The sequence below is a fragment of the Micrasema longulum genome, unplaced genomic scaffold, assembly GCF_059751315.1.
Source record: "Micrasema longulum isolate JH-2025_06_02 unplaced genomic scaffold, ASM5975131v1 h1tg000069l, whole genome shotgun sequence".
NCBI lineage: Eukaryota > Metazoa > Arthropoda > Insecta > Trichoptera > Brachycentridae > Micrasema > Micrasema longulum.
The window spans coordinates 749,679-768,109 of NW_028277276.1; the positions used below are offsets into that span (position 1 = coordinate 749,679).

At 32.2% G+C, this 18,431-nt stretch overlaps 1 protein-coding gene across 1 annotated transcript in view; it reads left to right on the forward strand.

Annotated features, from left to right (window-relative positions):
* LOC148285010 (uncharacterized) overlaps positions 1-18,431 on the forward strand; it is a 67,770-nt gene that overhangs the window by 1,231 nt on the left and 48,108 nt on the right. The window lies entirely within an intron of this gene.

The following is an 18,431-nucleotide window of genomic DNA, read 5'->3' on the forward strand; positions in this document are numbered from 1 at the left end:
TATTTTTTTAAATTAATTTATTATGGCTTTTACCATTCTTGGTAATATTAGCCAGAAACATACAATATGTACAAATGTTAAACGGGAGAAAAACAACATTACAGAAAACGAGGCAGAAAAATCAGTTAAGCAACTTTTAAAAACATAGATCTTAAAATTAAAATTACAAAAATTGGCCATAATAATATGCATTATTAAGCAAAAAACGCAAAACCTTGATAATACATATGTTTCAACAAAAATAAATAATGGAAACTTATTTGACATACCTAGATATACTACTCTAGAGATAAAGATAATTAATGAGTACTTATTTCTATTAACATATTAAGAGCTTAAAGCTTAAAATAGTACTGGTTATGCAATTAAGACAAGTATTGGATAAAACCCTCTAGGGATATGAAAGTCTAGGCATTTACAGAGCTCAAGGCTCGTCATTCGACTAGTTTTTATGTTCACATTATACCCGGGCACGACGTCAGTCAGGTTGTCTCATTTCAAAATCATTTTCTTTTTTAATTTGGCTTGGATCTAGAAGAGCAAACGTCATATTTTTCTTGCCACCATTTTGTAGACAGGCGATGTCAATTTAAAAAAATGTATGTTTATACACACGTACATGTGTTGTACTGTTTTTTTTATTCATATTTGTTATCAAACAGTTCAATATAACGCCTAAAAAATGGCTAAATAATTACTCTCCTGTAATTTGCGATTTACGACATTAGCCCTTATAGATCCAAGCCGTAGTGCTTTTTAGATAAAATATATATAAAAATTATTACTAAAAACATAAACCTAACACATCATCAAAAAGAGGTAATGAGAATTCAGATGATATTATTTATGTTTAGGTTGTTATTGTTTTATGGCTTTGGAGTGTTGTGGTGTTTGGAATGTGGAATGTGGTGTGTGTTGTGGGAGTAGATTTAGTTTGGATTTAGAGCCCTACCCAAGCTTTCCCGACATAGTAGCACGAGTAGAATGTTTGCTGCTGCTAGACTTCCTCACTGCTGCGGCAGCGGACAACAGGCTTCAGAGAACGGCTGGGGAAGGCCCTAACATCATAATCAGCCAATAGGGAAATATCTCAAACTGCGAATACCAATAAAAAAATATATTTTCAAAATCAGTATGGATATTGTGGAGAAATGTTTTCATACATAACTTTTAAAAAGAAATTATAAAAAAATATGTCACTAGAAAAACGCGACATGTTTGGCATTTATAATTGTGACTTCAAGATTCGTGACGATGTTCTATAAATAATTAAACGGTTAGGAACAAAGTTCGAAATTAACAATGACCGTTTTTGGGGAATTCAAAATTACAAATTTAAATTAACAAGTAGATAAAACTAATAAGTAGCAAAACCTTTTAGTTTTACTCTACAGTATTTCATAGACCCTCATAATTTTTTTAAAAACGTGATATTTCCCTATTGGTGGAACATTGCTTGGGATCAAGGTTGTGGCAGCATTGGAGTAGGACGCTTAACTGTTCTTCTTAATTATGTTACCTATTGTACTCTTTTTTTTAGTTAAAACTAATACTTAGGTACTTATAAATTAATTCAAGAAAAGAAACGAAAAAAGAAGAAAAAAAACACTAATAAAGAAGTTTAAAACAAATATTTAACAATAGTAACATATAGTTACCTAGAACCAATGAAATAAAGAAGAATAGCCGTTCTATATGTACTAAATTTCATGTGAAATGAGTCACCAACGTCCTGGTACTCACTGCCTACAGAGTGAAGTCTATTGATGACTGCAATAAAGTATTACCAAAAATCCAGTAAAAATAAATAAATAGGTAGTAATTATAAGATATTTAAGGAAATAATCTTATTGAGATCCACAAAAAACGAATGCTGTTTGTAAACATTCAAAAACAATTTATTTTTATGTATAAAAACAACAACATCTTTCCATTTTTTTGTAAATGCATTCTATTCGAACGCAACCCTGGTAGATCGATGAATAAAACATTTATGCTCCTTACTTCTTTTTTACGTTTTAAATTGAAGATTAAAATATCTACGAACACGCACAGCGCAAAGATCTATATTTCTCTGAAAACCGCACGTAAATTGGTTAAGCCGTTTAGGAGAAGTTCAGTGACATCACACGTACAGAGGAATTACATATATATAAAGATATACATATTATAGTATTTAATATATTGTTATTAGTTTGTATAAAAAAAATGGCAAATCATGATTAATATCAATGAGACCCAGATTCCATTTGTATCGGAGAGCTGATTCGTTGAAAAACTCCAAACCGTACATCTTCTCACATATTATAATATTATATTTAAAAGGTGCAGATTACTTTTCCTGATGGAGAATTTTTTTTCTGTTCTGGGGTGGTATTCTGAATCTTCTCTACTCCCTAGAAAGTAGTTAATTTGGAGATTTTAATTTTTTTTTGAGAGCGACGACACTTAATTTCATAAAATAGCCACTCTGATGATTAAACGTAAAATGATGTATAAAACTTCTTAAAAAACGGAAAAAAAACTAATACCGTTTGGTCAATTCAACCTAATTAAGTGTTTTGGGTAATGCTTAAGGTAGCAATAATGATCTAAATGAAAATTTTCGTACTTAGAGTTTCACGTGCTCGTATTTGTTTGACGTTTAATCATCAGTGTGGGTGGCCATAAATTAAGCAAAGTTTAGGTACATGCAAAAAACAAAAATCCCCAAATTAACCACTCCCTAGGGGATAGAGAAAGCTCAGAATACCACCACTTATGTTGCATTTGTAATAATATTTGGCAAAACCCATAAAACAGCGTAATAAACATTATATTTTTATTTCATTTATTTATTTATTATCTTTTACAGTTTTTTGTTTTGTTTCTTATTTAAAATAATGTTCCGTCACTTGAGCGTCCCGTTCCTAAGGAAACATTTTTATTAATTTTAATGCACAAATATGCCATAAATAAATACATCATCATCGTCATTCCTTTTCCGCACCTAATGGTGAATAGGGAAGTGCACATACAAATCGCAACGTATCTTAATAATTTTTATTGCATGAAGATAATATTCTTAGTCTTACGGTTCAGGTGCCATTCCAGGGACTTGGAAATATTTATGGTTAAAAACACATTTTTAAATAAGTATTTCATGTCAACCATTTCGGTAATCGAACCCGAAAACTCTTGCATGATAGGCAAACGCGCTGACTACTACACTGCGAGGCCGAAAAAAAGGCCGATAAATACATGTTAAATCAAATTTTACTTTCAAATTTATTATATAGCTAACACTAGGCCTAGGCACGAATAAAAACACTTTTACTTATTTGACCTGATCCACTCCAATTATTTCTCAATTTCATTTAGGAAATTTGTTTCAACTACTTTTATAAACACGTAGAAAAAAATTGGAGCATGTATATACTACTTGGTTCATTGGTGTAGATGGACTAGCTCTCCCTAAATTCAATAATACATACGGGAAAAGAACACTAGAGTACAATATACCAAAAATGTATAATATGCTCCCATTAAATATACAAAAATTGAAAAAACTTATCTGGCTCAAGAGAAAGACGTCTGCTGGAAATATGTTTTTTTATATTGAAATTCTTTTGTGTTTTTCTTTTTTATTTGGACAATTTATTTTATTTTTTTATTTTCGATGTACAATTTACATGGGAATATATATTTTTCTTTTTTTTCCATAGTAATAAGAGTTTTATGTTTATAGAATTTAAGAGATAAGTTTATGTATATATATTAGAACTTAACTATAAGCACTTTATAGTTAAGTTCTAATTCTAAATCGCCGACGAACTGCATTTTATGCAGTTTAGTAAGACTAAGAATGTAAAAAATATTTTTATTTAATCAGGGAGATAGGGCTAAGAAAAACTACGGGCTTATAAACCCGGTATAAAGTTGCGCCTAGGTATAGTGGTAGAATAAGGATGGCAATACCATCCTTATTTATAGTTGAATGCGGATGGTATTTCCATCCGTATTCTACCACTATGCCTTGGCGTAACTTTATATCAAGTTTATGAGTAAGGCCCTAAATATATAAATTTCAACAAAGCCTTCGTGAATCTGTCAATCTGCTTTATTTTTTTTCGCAGAATAGCAATTTTGGTAGATGGCTTATTTTCTTCACCCTCATTCAAAACGTACCACCACCTGGTTCCTGGTTACCGCGCCTGGACGAGTCGTGATGGTACAGTATAGTACCCACTGCCCACCCGAATATTGAACCCACGACCCCACCGTGGTGAAGTGTATACTGTATAGATACGATCCACCTCCGTGCGAGCTCAGCGGCGCGTGTCGCGGTCGGCTCACGATAATTAGAGCACTATCCACTTCTGTCTGTTCCCATGGCTTTTACAGGGCTACTCAATATTTTTTTTTTAAAACAAATAAACTATCACGGTATCACCTGGTATCCTTTTTCAATGTTACAGTGATTGATACCTTACTATTGTATTTTATCCTTATCTATTTATTAATCTTATCTTAATTTCATAATAATATACCCATATATTTTAATGTGTACTTGAATATTTGAATGCTTGACATTTTGATATTTAAAATTGTATTTTTATATTAAACGCCTTGCAGGCTTTTACATGTTTAACATATATAAATATAAAGACAGACATGTATTTTACACAAAAGTAGCAAAAAATATAAAACTGTCCATACATATTAGTAAAAAATATATGGGTTTACTTGTCGGCCTTGTGGTGTAATGGTCAGCGAATTTGCCTACCATGCAAGTGGTCTCGGGTCATCCTATTAAATAAACATTTTATGTGGTTTTACACTAAAATATTTCATAGTCCCTGGACTGGTACCTGAAGCGCAAGACTGGTCATATTACCTTCATGAAACAAAATTGATCAGGATACGCTGCGATTTGTCTACTAATGCAGTGCCCTATGCACCATTAAGTGCGTATGGGGAATGATAATTATACTTAGTACACACATACACTCATATATTGCAGTGGAGAGAACAGAAGTTCATTTCAGTCATCATCATCATCAGTTATATTAAGCGGCGGCCTCCGTGGTGTAGCGGTGAAGACGCTTGACTCACGCACGGAAATTTTGGGTTCGGTTCCCGGTGAGAACACAATAATATATTATTTCTCAAGTCTGGGTGTTCTGTGCTGTAAGTCAAAAAAGTGCAAAAAAATATTATTTATATGCAATTTTTATTGCAACACGTTTTACAATTATTTAATAATTAGTTTTCTTGACTGGGTAGATGAAGATATCTATAGGTGCTATACATTCCTTATTTATTTAAATTAGTATTTTTGACAAGTTACATAAAAGGTATGCAGGTACACGCTTAATCTTGTGTACCTACATACTATTTTTATAATAAATTAATATTATAGAGCAACTCTAAGTATTTATAATTGCAATTTCTCGACATATTTTATAGTTACAATAAACATATATAATGTAAACGAGCAACATCGATATGTGTAATGCTTTCTGGGATGCTATTCTAAACGCTCTGGCGGCTGTATAAAAAGCTTTTATTTGGTATGTAAATACGCGAGATAAAGTGTTTTTTACGAAACTTTTTATATCCTATTTCTCGTTGGGCTGAACTTCCTCATTACCTACACTAGTGCATTTATATTTTGCCCCGCATTGACTGCCTCCACGTCTGGTGAGAAAGACACTAAGTTACCTCGTTATTCGTATTTAATTTGCAGCGAAATTACAATACCATAAAATCGATTTAGTTTTAAAAATTCAATGCTTTTCACGACTTTCATAGAACTTACCTCAGTATCTAACTGTTAAAAACAAAAGGAATAATTCGCGTTGCGGGCCGCACTTTCGTAAGCTCTTTTTATAATTCATATTGTTTCTGTAGCACCTGCTTCCTCCGTTGTCACATTTTACAGTCCAGTTATTTTGGCAATAAATTCTGTGTAGTCTGGTAAAAACGATGCGCCATTTGAGTTCTTTCTCTGCCAAACCTCGCGATCTGTCGCTGTATCAATGTTAGAGGTTGAAAAAGGCCATTTTTAATTTCATTTTTGTATTATTTCGTTCATGTTGTTCCGGAATATGCATTTCGGTCGACACGATCGGGGAGAGAAAGTATCCGAGTCAACACGTTTTGCGAATTTATCGGTAGATTCGCCATTGCTCTGCGACAGTCCCATTTAGTACGTTCTTTCTGCTGTTGAGGGCTGCGATAGAGAATCTAAGGTATCTATATTTGTATTTACATTTCTTTATTTCTACATATCTATATTTACATTTTGTATTTTCTACATATCTTTATTTACATTTTACAGCGTACGGTAAAAAAAGTTTTCCCGAAAAAAAAATAGATTCGAATGAAGTTCGATTTTTCGTTTGTTGTAATCTATAAATTCAGTTTTTTTTTTGTTTTTACTTGCTTAATACTTAAGGTCGTTACTTTATTTTTGTATTTAAGTTAATCGATACGAATATAAATGATCCCCTCTAAAATAAGTAATGGTTTTCTTGTTTTTTTTATTCTAGAAATGTCTAATTTCGTGAAAATGTATACTTTTTTGAATAAGCAATCTAATATTTTTATGGTTTCAAAACAAGTTAAAAAAATATTTGCATATTTTACCTATGAGGTTAGGCTTAAAACTTTACTATGTGTCAGACTAATTTTTATTAGCGGACCTATTTTTTTAAAAAACAAATTATATAGGGTGCTCTTTAAACCCTGTCACATCCGAAACCACGATGATTAATTAGTATGAGCAAGAAGACATATTAGCACACTCGTATTTAAAAAAATATTTAGAACAAAGAAATTTTTTAAAAGTAAAATATTTAAAAAAAAAAAAAACGGTTACTTACTTCTGCAGGGGAAAAGCGAGGGGGGCGCGGCCGTACGGTTGACAGTGTATCAGGCTCCCCCCTCCTCGTTTCTCCCCTACAGGAGTAAGCAACCATTTATTTTGTAATATTTTAGTCGTTCTAAAAATTTGTTTTAATGTGCCAATATGTCTTGTTGCTCATACTGATCATCGTGGTTTCTGATGTGACAGGGTTTGAAGAACACCCTGTATAAGTACATACGTTACCCAATCTTGACGAATATTTTCTTTTCGAATTTCATGCTGAAATTTAGATAATGGTTGTTATTAATATAACAATACTTCCTTTTTTTTCTAAAATTTGTTTTCTTCGTCCCCTGGGGTAGTATTATGAACCGCTCTCGAGGCCGTAGAAAACGCTTTATCTCGTGTATTTTGTATGTAAATACGCGAGCTTTTCTACGGCCGCAATTTGCAATACCAGCCTGGGAGCCTCCAGAAAACAGTTCCATGTACCCATTATATAGTATATAATATAATGTTTTTTATATCTTTTTTTTGTATTTTTTTTTCACATAAATAGTTCGTAAATTTTTTAACTTTATAAAATGGAAGGCTTTTTGAAGAAAAAAAAAACAAATAAATTAAAATAGGTTTCATGTTTTACTCACCTCTGTTTACGGTTCGTAAAAAAAATTACCTTATTTCCAACAATAAAATTGCAGCTCTGCTTACGTTGTCACACATGGCAGAATTCACGGCAAGTAAATTTTAACGTGTGTACATACGCATTGAGCCTAGAAATAACTTCTTCTTGTAGTGCCTTGCCAGGTCCCCCCGACGTTGGTGATCACTACAGCGAAAGTATATGTATTTGTCCTGCGCTAATTTAACATTTCGCAGCCAGGACGACTGCTTATTGACGTACTCGCCGTAGTGATTCCTGGGAAAATATGACCAGAGTGGTTTCCCGTTGCCTTTTCTGGTGGATTTTATGCCGGGGTTACCTTCCCTTAGCTGGTTGGTTTTGGTTTTGAGGCGCCAAAAACTCGCCTTTCATCCTCTCGTTATCTGCTGTGATCACACCGTTATAAGTGTGATCCCATTGCCCGGGGTTCGCGACGTGGACGCTAACGAGTAGGACTAGTCAGTAGTGTTGCCGGTGGAATGCAACTGGGCGTTCACAGCATTTTATAGAATCACATCCTCCAGCAAGATGTGACTCACTGCGACCCTACCGACAGTTTGAACCCCAGAAATAACTATCGACTAGTTAATTATTGACACGAGACAACTCAATATGACGGATAGAATGCTATTGCTTTTTGAGTTCCATAAAGAACTCTCGTCGCAGAATGGGTTAAACGATGTAAAAAACAAACGTTCACATTAGAAAAAAATCCCATTTTTTAACGCTATATATGCCTATTTCACATGCAATGTTCCAACCTACACGGCACGGTAAAATTTGGTTCAATTGATACTTTTTTATTATTTTCTTTTTTGTTGAATTTATTTCGTTTCTGCTGGCATAAGAATTCGAGTGGAGATTAGTCGGCCTCATGGTGTACTGGTTAGTGATTTTACCTGCCAATAACAAAACTCCTTAAAAAATTATAATAATACATATTTATTATTATAATACAATAAAAATCAATGCACTCTATATTATTTTGTCGGCCTGGTGGATTTTTTACTTTGCCGTGAAAACAACCTTAAGTTGAAGGTTTGCTGAAAAAAAAAACATGGACTATAAGAGCACGTGTAAGATCGTCAAATTAACAAAACGTCATCTTTACTTAGCATTTTAATTGGTATCAAAACATCGGTCAATATATCCCAACAAACAATAATCTCAGATGAAATAAAACTATTTTGTTTACTTGTATATTCTGTAGATTTAACTATGTTAGAACAATATTTAGTGACCGACCGAAACAAGATTTTCAGCTAAACCGAAATAGAATTTCGGCTTCTTCTTTAGTTTCGGCCGAAACCAAAACCAAAACAAAGGTGACTTTGAAACACCCAAAATTATGCGGGTTTTTTGTTAAACTTTACGAGTTCATTAAGCTAAATGTTGAATTAAAATATGCAACGAAATAACATACGTAAAAATAATAAATTCATTTGTTTATTTTTAGCACTTTTTTGTTTGTTGTTATTTTATTTATTTATTTATTTTATTTTATTTGGGAAATCAACAGTTCTACATACATATTTTTATTTTTAGTAAACAAACAGATATAGTGTATAAACTCAGAACTATTAACAGATTTCCACATAGTATACAAAGTTAGTAAAGAAAATATATTACATATCAAATAAATACATACAATTTATACATATAAAAATGTTATTTTCATGTACTCAATAATCAAAGATTTTTTTAAACATTTATTTTAAGAACATTAAGTTACTGTAAATTGGGCGGGATAAGGACAAAAATGCTTGAAGAGAGGATAGGCCTCCGTGGTGTAGTGGTCAAGACGCTTGACTCACGCACGGAAGGTTCCGGGTTCGATTCCCGATGAGAACACTAAAATTAAAATGTGATTTTTCTCAAGCCTGGGTGCTCTGTGATGTAATACACCACTGTAATTAGGCCTCCTGGCCTGTTGTGGTGCAAAAAAAAAAAATGTAAAAAAAAAATGTAAATAAGGAGGGGAGGGGAGATGTACATATTTATTATTATAATGTCTACTAAGTTACATAATACATTTTTAGTGTAAATTTTAAATCTGACAGAGTGATGTTTGTGTAATCTGTATTTTTAAATTTTGTATTGTACGATAAATATGATGATAAATATACAACTTTTTATTCATTTATAAATCATAACACAAAGTATTTTACAAGTATAATACGTTGAATTACATTCCCAGGAGTTACAACAACTCAATTCGGGACATAAATAATATTAACATTTAGAAAATAACACATATTGAGAACAACAAAGAAACAAAGCAAGTGTATGTAACAGTTGTTCAACGTACGCTATAGGAACTCTAACATATTAACTATAAAGGAATTACACAAATATAAATAGGACTCTCGAGAACTTAGATTCACGGGCTATATGATGCAGTCGAGTAGAACCAAACGTAATCGGACACATCCCGACCGCAGTTTTCGGCTGAGCCAAAGTTTCGGGCAATTTTTTGTCGAAACTCGTTTTACTGGCCGAATCCGAAACATTAATAAATGAAAAAATAGTTAAGAAGGCGTTGAGTCAATTAGCCCGAAATTTTTTGATTTAATAATTTATTGGTATTAATAATGTGTGTACTGTTTATGAAATTTGGTCTATTGGTCTATATAAATTGGTTATGTTTTTATGATTATTTTAGTTTATATTGCTTATTATGTTTATGATAATTAGGTTAATTAGATTAATTACTTCTTTTTTTATTATTATTATGTTAACTTTGTTAAATAACTCATTTAGGGCATGTTTCACTTTAGTATAATGTTTCCCTCGGCACGGGACACCCAGTGACGGAAAATTATTATGTATAAAAAAAGAATACAAACAATGCAAACGTATAAATAAATAAATAACCTATTTTATATAAAATAGTACTTACAGGTTTTTTTATTGATTTTGCCAAAAGTGCAATACGTACAATGTCGATACTACTCACACAATAATCAAATTTATCCGCTTATTTCTCAAACTTTCTAGTTTGAATTCATTTAATATCTACCAATAATAGTTAAAACGGCAAAACGGTCACAATAACGTGAATATAACAATACTCTTTTTACAGCATTGTCTTTCTTTGTTTAATGTTGTTCCGTTTCTATTTAGTTTTCCGCAATCTTGTCATGTCACGTCTGTTATCGCCCCTTGATCTAATTAGTTTTTATTCGTGAGACACTTGTCGTTGCATCTCCTGGAGTAAACATCTAAAATCTAATCTCGCTACAGCAGTTGGGTTTATTAGCGTAGGAGTTCAAAATACCAGGAGTTATTCAATCATTCTTGCCATTATGCTGCGTTAGATAAATCACACTTTTCTTTGAACGCTTCACTAATGGCAATGTCAAAGATCATCCTATGTAAAAATAATGTTCATAAACGTAAAATATATACTAACATGTATCTACGTGTATGTGCATTTAATTCAAAGGGTTAATTTAGGCCGTTAAGATCGGTCTCACAGCACAGCAGAGGCCCGATAAAATAACATCAGATATATTGACCTTTATAGTACAATAATTATTTTTTTAAACTATTTTATTTATTAATTGGCAGGTAAACCATGGTTCAGAATAGCACCCCATATCAGTAATACTTTTTTAAGCTCTGTGCTCTCAACTTCTCAAAAATCAAAAACTTGTTTGTTCAGAACTACTCTTCATCCGCCCGAATACTGATACGAACGCATAAGTATATTCAGAAGTCATAAGTTTATTGTCAACATTTAATTCTTCGTATACGTTACACTTAGTTTTATAAATAAAACTATTATTAGCTCATAAAAGGCTGTGCTACAAAATTCCTTTACACGCGGCTATGTAACATCGTGTTACCTCAAGCAAAAGACAGAATACTCTCAAGTTCCGACATTTGAAAAAAAAACATTGATACATGCTGTTAAATAATTCCTTTTCCATAGTTTATAAAAAATGTATAATTTAGGCCAGTTATAGCAAAATAAATCATTAATATGCCGATCATACAACAAGCGTGCACTCCCGCTTACTGCCAATAACCGACTGACTGAACAAATTTCTTCTTTTGTTTTTGTATTTTTTACACAATCACCGGCCACAGAACAGCGTCTCTGTCTGCCTTCCATTAAAACAATTAGTGACGAGAAAATGTTCAAAAAGGCCATAAAAAATGGATACTGGAACTGGGTAGAAGTAAAATGGATTGTCTCATTCACCCAAACCAATATTGAATTACCTACTCCACAAACGTACATTTTATGTTATGTTTCTATTATTTTATTGTGCGTTTTACAATATAAATAATATACGTATACATAAATTAAATATAAACATAAATACGTAGACTTAAAACTGTCTGAACATTTCGTTATTTCTCTCTGTACATTCAGTCTGATTTGTATATTCTCATATATATATTTTTTTAAAGTATATTTTTAATTCCCTCGGTACGGGTAACGTGAGGTCACATTCGGGTCACGATCGGGTTGTGGTCCAGTGGCTAGTGTCTCGGACTCACGGACCAAAGGTCTGTGGTTCGAATCCCACTCTACCCCAACTTGATTCCATTTTCTAATAGTGAGTTATTTACAACTCGTTGAAAATGGCCCTCAAAATTAAATATTTGGGTAAATCATAAGAACGCAAATATTTCTTTTTTTTTAAAAAAAAATAATATTTTTGTTTAAAAAAAAGTTCTATTCTCGTGCTCTTATACAGTAAAACAGATTTATTGTTATCATTTTATTCGTATAATTATTCTTCGCATGGCAAAGATAAATGTTTTTTGTTTTAAAATCCAGCATAGTTATACAAATTTTTCCTTTTCAAATCCTGTGTAAAAAATTTTTTGAAGATTACGAATAAGACAATTTCATCATTTAAATAAAAGAGAGATATATCAAGTCTTGAATCCCATGTAGACTCGTGTTACACCACGGCCACACAAGAGTTAAGGGTATCTTTTTCATCTGTATTTACTCCGTATTGTCTAATTCTTTACGATCAAAGCATTAATGAATAGTATATAACCTCAGAGTAGATTATTACTCCAAGCATATATCACTAAGTTATTTTCCTTATTTTACGATGACTGAGCTAAGGGTTGATATTTCCAATATTCTATCTCCGATGTGTTATGCCAAGCGAATCTGAAGTGTCCACCAGTTGTCGGTTTCAGGTCAGCGAGTGATCGATCATTTATCCTAGAAAGTTCACGAACAACGCTTTTTTATCCACTTTTTACCAATCTATTAGTTTCGATCAAACAAACAAGCAAACGATAAATTTATTTCATTATAACCGACGATATTTTTCTGCTTTATGGTTTTTAATATTTATTGGTAAAATGAGTTTTTTCGCATGTTCCGGTCATCGTTCTGTTCGGTTTCAGTTTTCACCGAGGCTATCCACCATCTGCGGATAAATATGCACGCTTCGAATCATATTTCTTCAACTAACCTATTAAGAAATGTGATCTAAGCAAACTCGCGATTTTTTAAAGGTTTTTGAAAATAAGATGAAATCGAACATTAGATTTTTTCAAAGATGTTCCTCCTGGGTAAAAAAAATTACGTTCGAATATTTTGTTCGTATGTTATTCATTTTTTTATTTTATTTTTTAAACATTAGAAAAAAATACCTTAAATATCGTCGATGAGGCCCAAACGTAATAGCATGCAAAAATCGGCGATAGCCTGTTAGTATTTATATTTGCTGACTAATTTAAATTCAGGATCGCAACAATGACCTATTAAGTAGTTTGTATAAAAGCTTAGACACCCTGTCTGCGCAATATATAAGTGTGAAAGCACTACAATGAATGATAAGAATCATAAACGTATAATATAAAATATAAACGAGTACTAATCTGTGTTTATCAGATAAACATAGAACGGAGATGGACCTTTTATGCATTAAAAAATATATTTATTCCATTTGATGTCTTTACAATAAATCTCACCAAAAGTTAAAATTTGTTGTTTATCAAATCTTCTAAGAACAACTTTGGTTTTTATGCCCCAATATCCAGAATGTGTAGATAAATAAATGAGGAAGTTCAGTGGTTTTTAAAAAAATATTTATAACTGGCTATTAAAAAAAAAAAAAAAAAAACACTAATCTTTATAAGTGAAGTCACCGTTACATTCGATCTTATCTTTATATATATAATTCCTCTGTACGTGTGATGTCACTGAACTCCTAAACGGCTTAACCGATTTGCGTACGGTTTTCAGGGAAACATAGATCTTTGCGCTGTGCGTGTTCGTAGATATTAAAATCTTCAATATAATATCTAAAAGAGATGTAAGAAGCATAAATGTTTTATTCATCGATCTACCAAGGTTGCATTCGAGGAGAATGCATTTACAAAAAAATGGAAAGATGTTGGTTTTTTGTGTATAAAAAAAGTTTGTTTTTGAACGTTTACAAACAGCATTTGTTTTTTGTGGATCTCAATCAGATTATTTCCTTAGATTCCTTATAATTTCTACCCATTCATTTCTTTAAACTGGATTTTTATAATACTAAAATAATATTAAATTCAATACGTTTTTAAAAATCGTATTCCTACATTAGTACACCACTCTGTCGGTGAGAAGACCGGAGTTTGATGTTTGCAAAAATAATGCAATATTTGAAAAAATATTTTATGTTTTGGAATTCAACCATAAACAAGTACTAAGGTACTTACTTGAATTCAATATTTGAATATGAACAATTTTTAGTTTTTGGAATTTAATCACAATCAAGTATCTAGGTACCTACTTATCAATGAAAAGTCTTTTGCCAAAGTTCGGACAGGACAACGTCTGTCGGGTCCGCTAGTACGGTATATGTTTATATCCAAGTATTGTCCCTCTATAGACGACACATGATGCGAAAGACTGACCATCTTGCCTTCATGTAACATCAATCATGATACTCTGCATTGGGTGCGGACAAATGATTGCTAATGCAAACATACATTTTATAGGTATAGATAGGTAAGCACTTAAATAGGATTTGAAAAATTCGTCAGTTTATATATAGTTTCATACGATTATTAATTCGTCGTTGTATTCTTAAAAAAATACGTCACCAAATAAAAATCAGTACATGGTTCATCAAAAAAATCATATTTTAAAATTAAATAACCAACCAAGCTTCTATCGGAAACAAATTATATTTGATCAATATTTATAACTATTGTTGATTTATTTGTATTTTGTACTGTTTCTTGAAAAATATCAGCACATGCGATGAGTTAAGAATCTCTAGTTGTTTTGGACACCTCGCCATTATTCCTCGTTTATCATTTTCTATGCCAATCCTGCTCATAACAATCATTTTTTGCCGCATCCATTAATCGTAATGAATTTTTAGTTGATACGGGAGCTCCTTTTGAAAAACACGTAGACGCGACACCTTGTCAAAAATTTAATTTAAATAATGTATCATTCAATTTCCACGGAAAATACTTTATAAAATCGTAATAATAAATTCATGAGAAAATTTGTGTTAATATCGTTAATATACTTTTTTGTGTAGAAAAATATATCTTCCAAACCCACCGGGTATTTAAATTATTTTTCAAGCAAATTGTTTTGCCCATAATATAACATTAAAATTGACGGACGTATAATAAAAATGTATTTCACTTTAACAAATAATACGAGTATGTTCACTGATCCACTGATATATTAATTATATCTCAGTGCACCGAACGTATATTTTCACTTCCACCTTTTGTTTATTTGTTAAGTTAAATAGTTATAATTTAAATTTTTTGCAATAGAGAGGGAAAACATTTTTGAGAAGAGAATATGGGAGTCTAGGCATTTACAGGACTTATGACCTGTCATTGACTGGTTACATTCACAATTATGCCTATGTTTGAACATCACATTTCCTCAACTCTTTACTCTGTTGACTTTTGTGAAGTAAAACAGCTGAAACCAAACATAGGCAGAATGGTGAATGTTACACAGTCTGTAAAGTGGCCACTCAAACCAGCCAATGACAGGTCATATGCCCTGTAAATGCCTAGACTCCCATATTCCCTTCCCAAAAATGTTTTCCCTTTCTGTTGCAACAAATTTAAATATGAACGACTCCTTAGGGAGAGAATCCAACCTGTCTGCAAGCATTTGGATATACTCAAAACACTGTTGAATTAACTACCTGGTAAAAGAAGAAGTATATCAGGCGTTTCCAAGCAGGTGAATTGGTTCAGCCGGATGAATCTCACCCACACGATAAAGATTTCAGCTCTTTTACTTCACAAAAGTCAACAGATGGAAGAGTTGAGGAAATGTGGATCTTCAAACATATACAGAATGGTGAATATTACACAGTGTGTAAAGTGGCCACTTACACCAGCCAATGACAGGTCATAAGCCCTGTAAATGTCTAGACTCCATATTCCCTTCTCAAAATTGTTTTCCCTCTGTTGCAACATATTGAAATATGAACAACTCCTTAGGGAGAGAATCCAGCCAGTCTGCACGCATTTGGATGTACTGAAAACATTGTAGTTTTAATTTAATTAAGACTCAATCCCACGGTATATTTATCGAGAAGCAGACAATATAGTTGCATCGCGTGATCCATTGAAGTCTACTTACCAAACTTCCGTTACACGATACATTGATATTTACACTTTTTAAATTATGATAAAATTACCATTTACTGTTATTGTATTATATTGCTTATCATTTGTATTACCTTTCATATTTCTTTTCGTTGTTTTAAAAAAATACTTGGAGATTTGTGTCTTACTTTTCTTAGTAGTCCCGAGTGATCTTCTGGCCCCGCGACTCCGAGCAATGTGAATTACTTTTACCGTCAGCAGATGAGAGGACGAATGGCGAATGTCCGCCGTCAAATAATATCGAAACTCACCCAGCCAGGGGAAAGAGACCCCTACAGAAAACCTATCAGAGACGACAGCGGGGAATCACTCTGATTATTATTTCCCAGGGTTTCCCCGTAGAGAAGTGTTTAGTTAATAGGCAGCCTTGCCATTACTACAGTTTTTTCGGTAGATCTACCGATTTTAGGACCAATCTACCAAATTCTATTGAAATTCTACCGATTTCTATATATTTCTTAGTTTTTTTTCATAGAACAAAATTTTAATACAAATAAAACGAATTCATGTTATAATAATTTATTTTTTCTTTGTTCACTTAGGTTGCCATCTATCGATTGTTAAAAAAACTCTTTAAGTATATAATGAACTATATACTAATAAATGAATTGGTTAGTATTGGTGAATTAATAATTTCTTTGTTTGGCAATTTTGTTTAACAACAAAGTATGACTGATGATTGTAAAAATGACCAGGACATAGAGAGATAGAGAAGACCCACCAATTTCAGGGCCTCTATGCTGCAAGACGCTTCTACTTGCAAAAAAAACTATTTATTTATTTATTATTTATTTATTTATTTATTTATTTATTTACGGACAAAGTCCATTATAAACATTACAATTAAAAGAAATTTTTACAAAGGAATAAAAAAATATAAGGAACAGAAATAAGCAGCAAAGACAGATGATAGATTTTTTAGATTAAGTAAAAAGCATAGGCTAACTATACAGATTCTTTAGCTGATTTGTAAAGAAAGACATCCTTACACCATAATAATCAAGATCTTGATGATCGTTCACCCGCCTGATCATTCTGGGCAAAGGCGACTGTGCACCATAATTGGTCCTGTAGTGACCGAGGAAAAGCATTTCATTATTTCTTAGTCTACGGGTGGGAACGTTAAAAAGAATCTTTTGCAAAATTTCAGGGGCATCAATGAGACAGTTCATAATTTTATACATGCAGATTATATCTGCAATGCATCTGCGTTTTTCAAGACTTGATATGCTTAAAAACCTCTCCATATCAGAATATGAATAGTCTCCTCTTTCCAATCCCATCTTCCATGCAATTTTTTATATAAAACGATGTTGAACTGATTCAAGGCGCTTGATATGAACAGCATAATGAGGGGACCAGATTACAGATGCATATTCAAGAATAGGGCGAACTAAAGAGCAATAAAGTGTTTTAAGTGTAAGCATACTTTGGAAATCAGACGTAGTTCTATTAATAAAGCCTAAAATTTTTAAGGATCTGTTTACTATATTATCAAAGTGTTCCAGAAAAGTTAGTTTATTATCTAGGATCACTCCAAGATCTCTTATAGAGGTGACAATCGAAAGAACTTGGCCATTAAGTTTATAATCAAAAATAAAAGGATGTTTACATTTATGGTATGAAATAATTTTGCATTTATCGATGTTAAGTTCCATGTTATTAGTTTTGCACCAAGTATGAAATGCATTTATGTCTTCTTGGAGTCTGACACAGTCATCAATATTTTTAATTAGCTTAAGTATCTTGTTATCGTCAGCAAAAAGCCAGAATTTTGTAAAAGAAAAAACATTAGCAGCATCATTAACAAACAGATTAAATAGAAGAGGGGCCAAGTGGGCACCCTGTGGTACACCAGAAGTTACTAGGAAGCTATTTGATATGAAGTTATTGATTTTTACACTTTGTTTTCTATGTGAGAGGTAGGATTTTAAAAACGATAAAAAGGGATCTCTAATGCCTACAGCACGAAGTTTAGCACATAAAATGTTGTGATCAACTTTGTCAAAGGCCTTGGAGAAGTCTGTATACAGTACATCAGCTTGAAGATTATTCTCGAACGCTGTAAAAATAGTTTATACCGAGTCATTGACAGGCTTACAATACACAATACTTGAATCTCCACAAAACGAGTAGTAATATACATGATTTAATATATTTTATGAAAATACATTCAACCGATGTACCTTTGTGCATAAAAAAATACGTACATAGGTAACTTGGTGTGATTTCATTAATTTATTTACCAACATACACTTAAATCAAAATATGTATGCCTTAAACCCTTGAAGAATT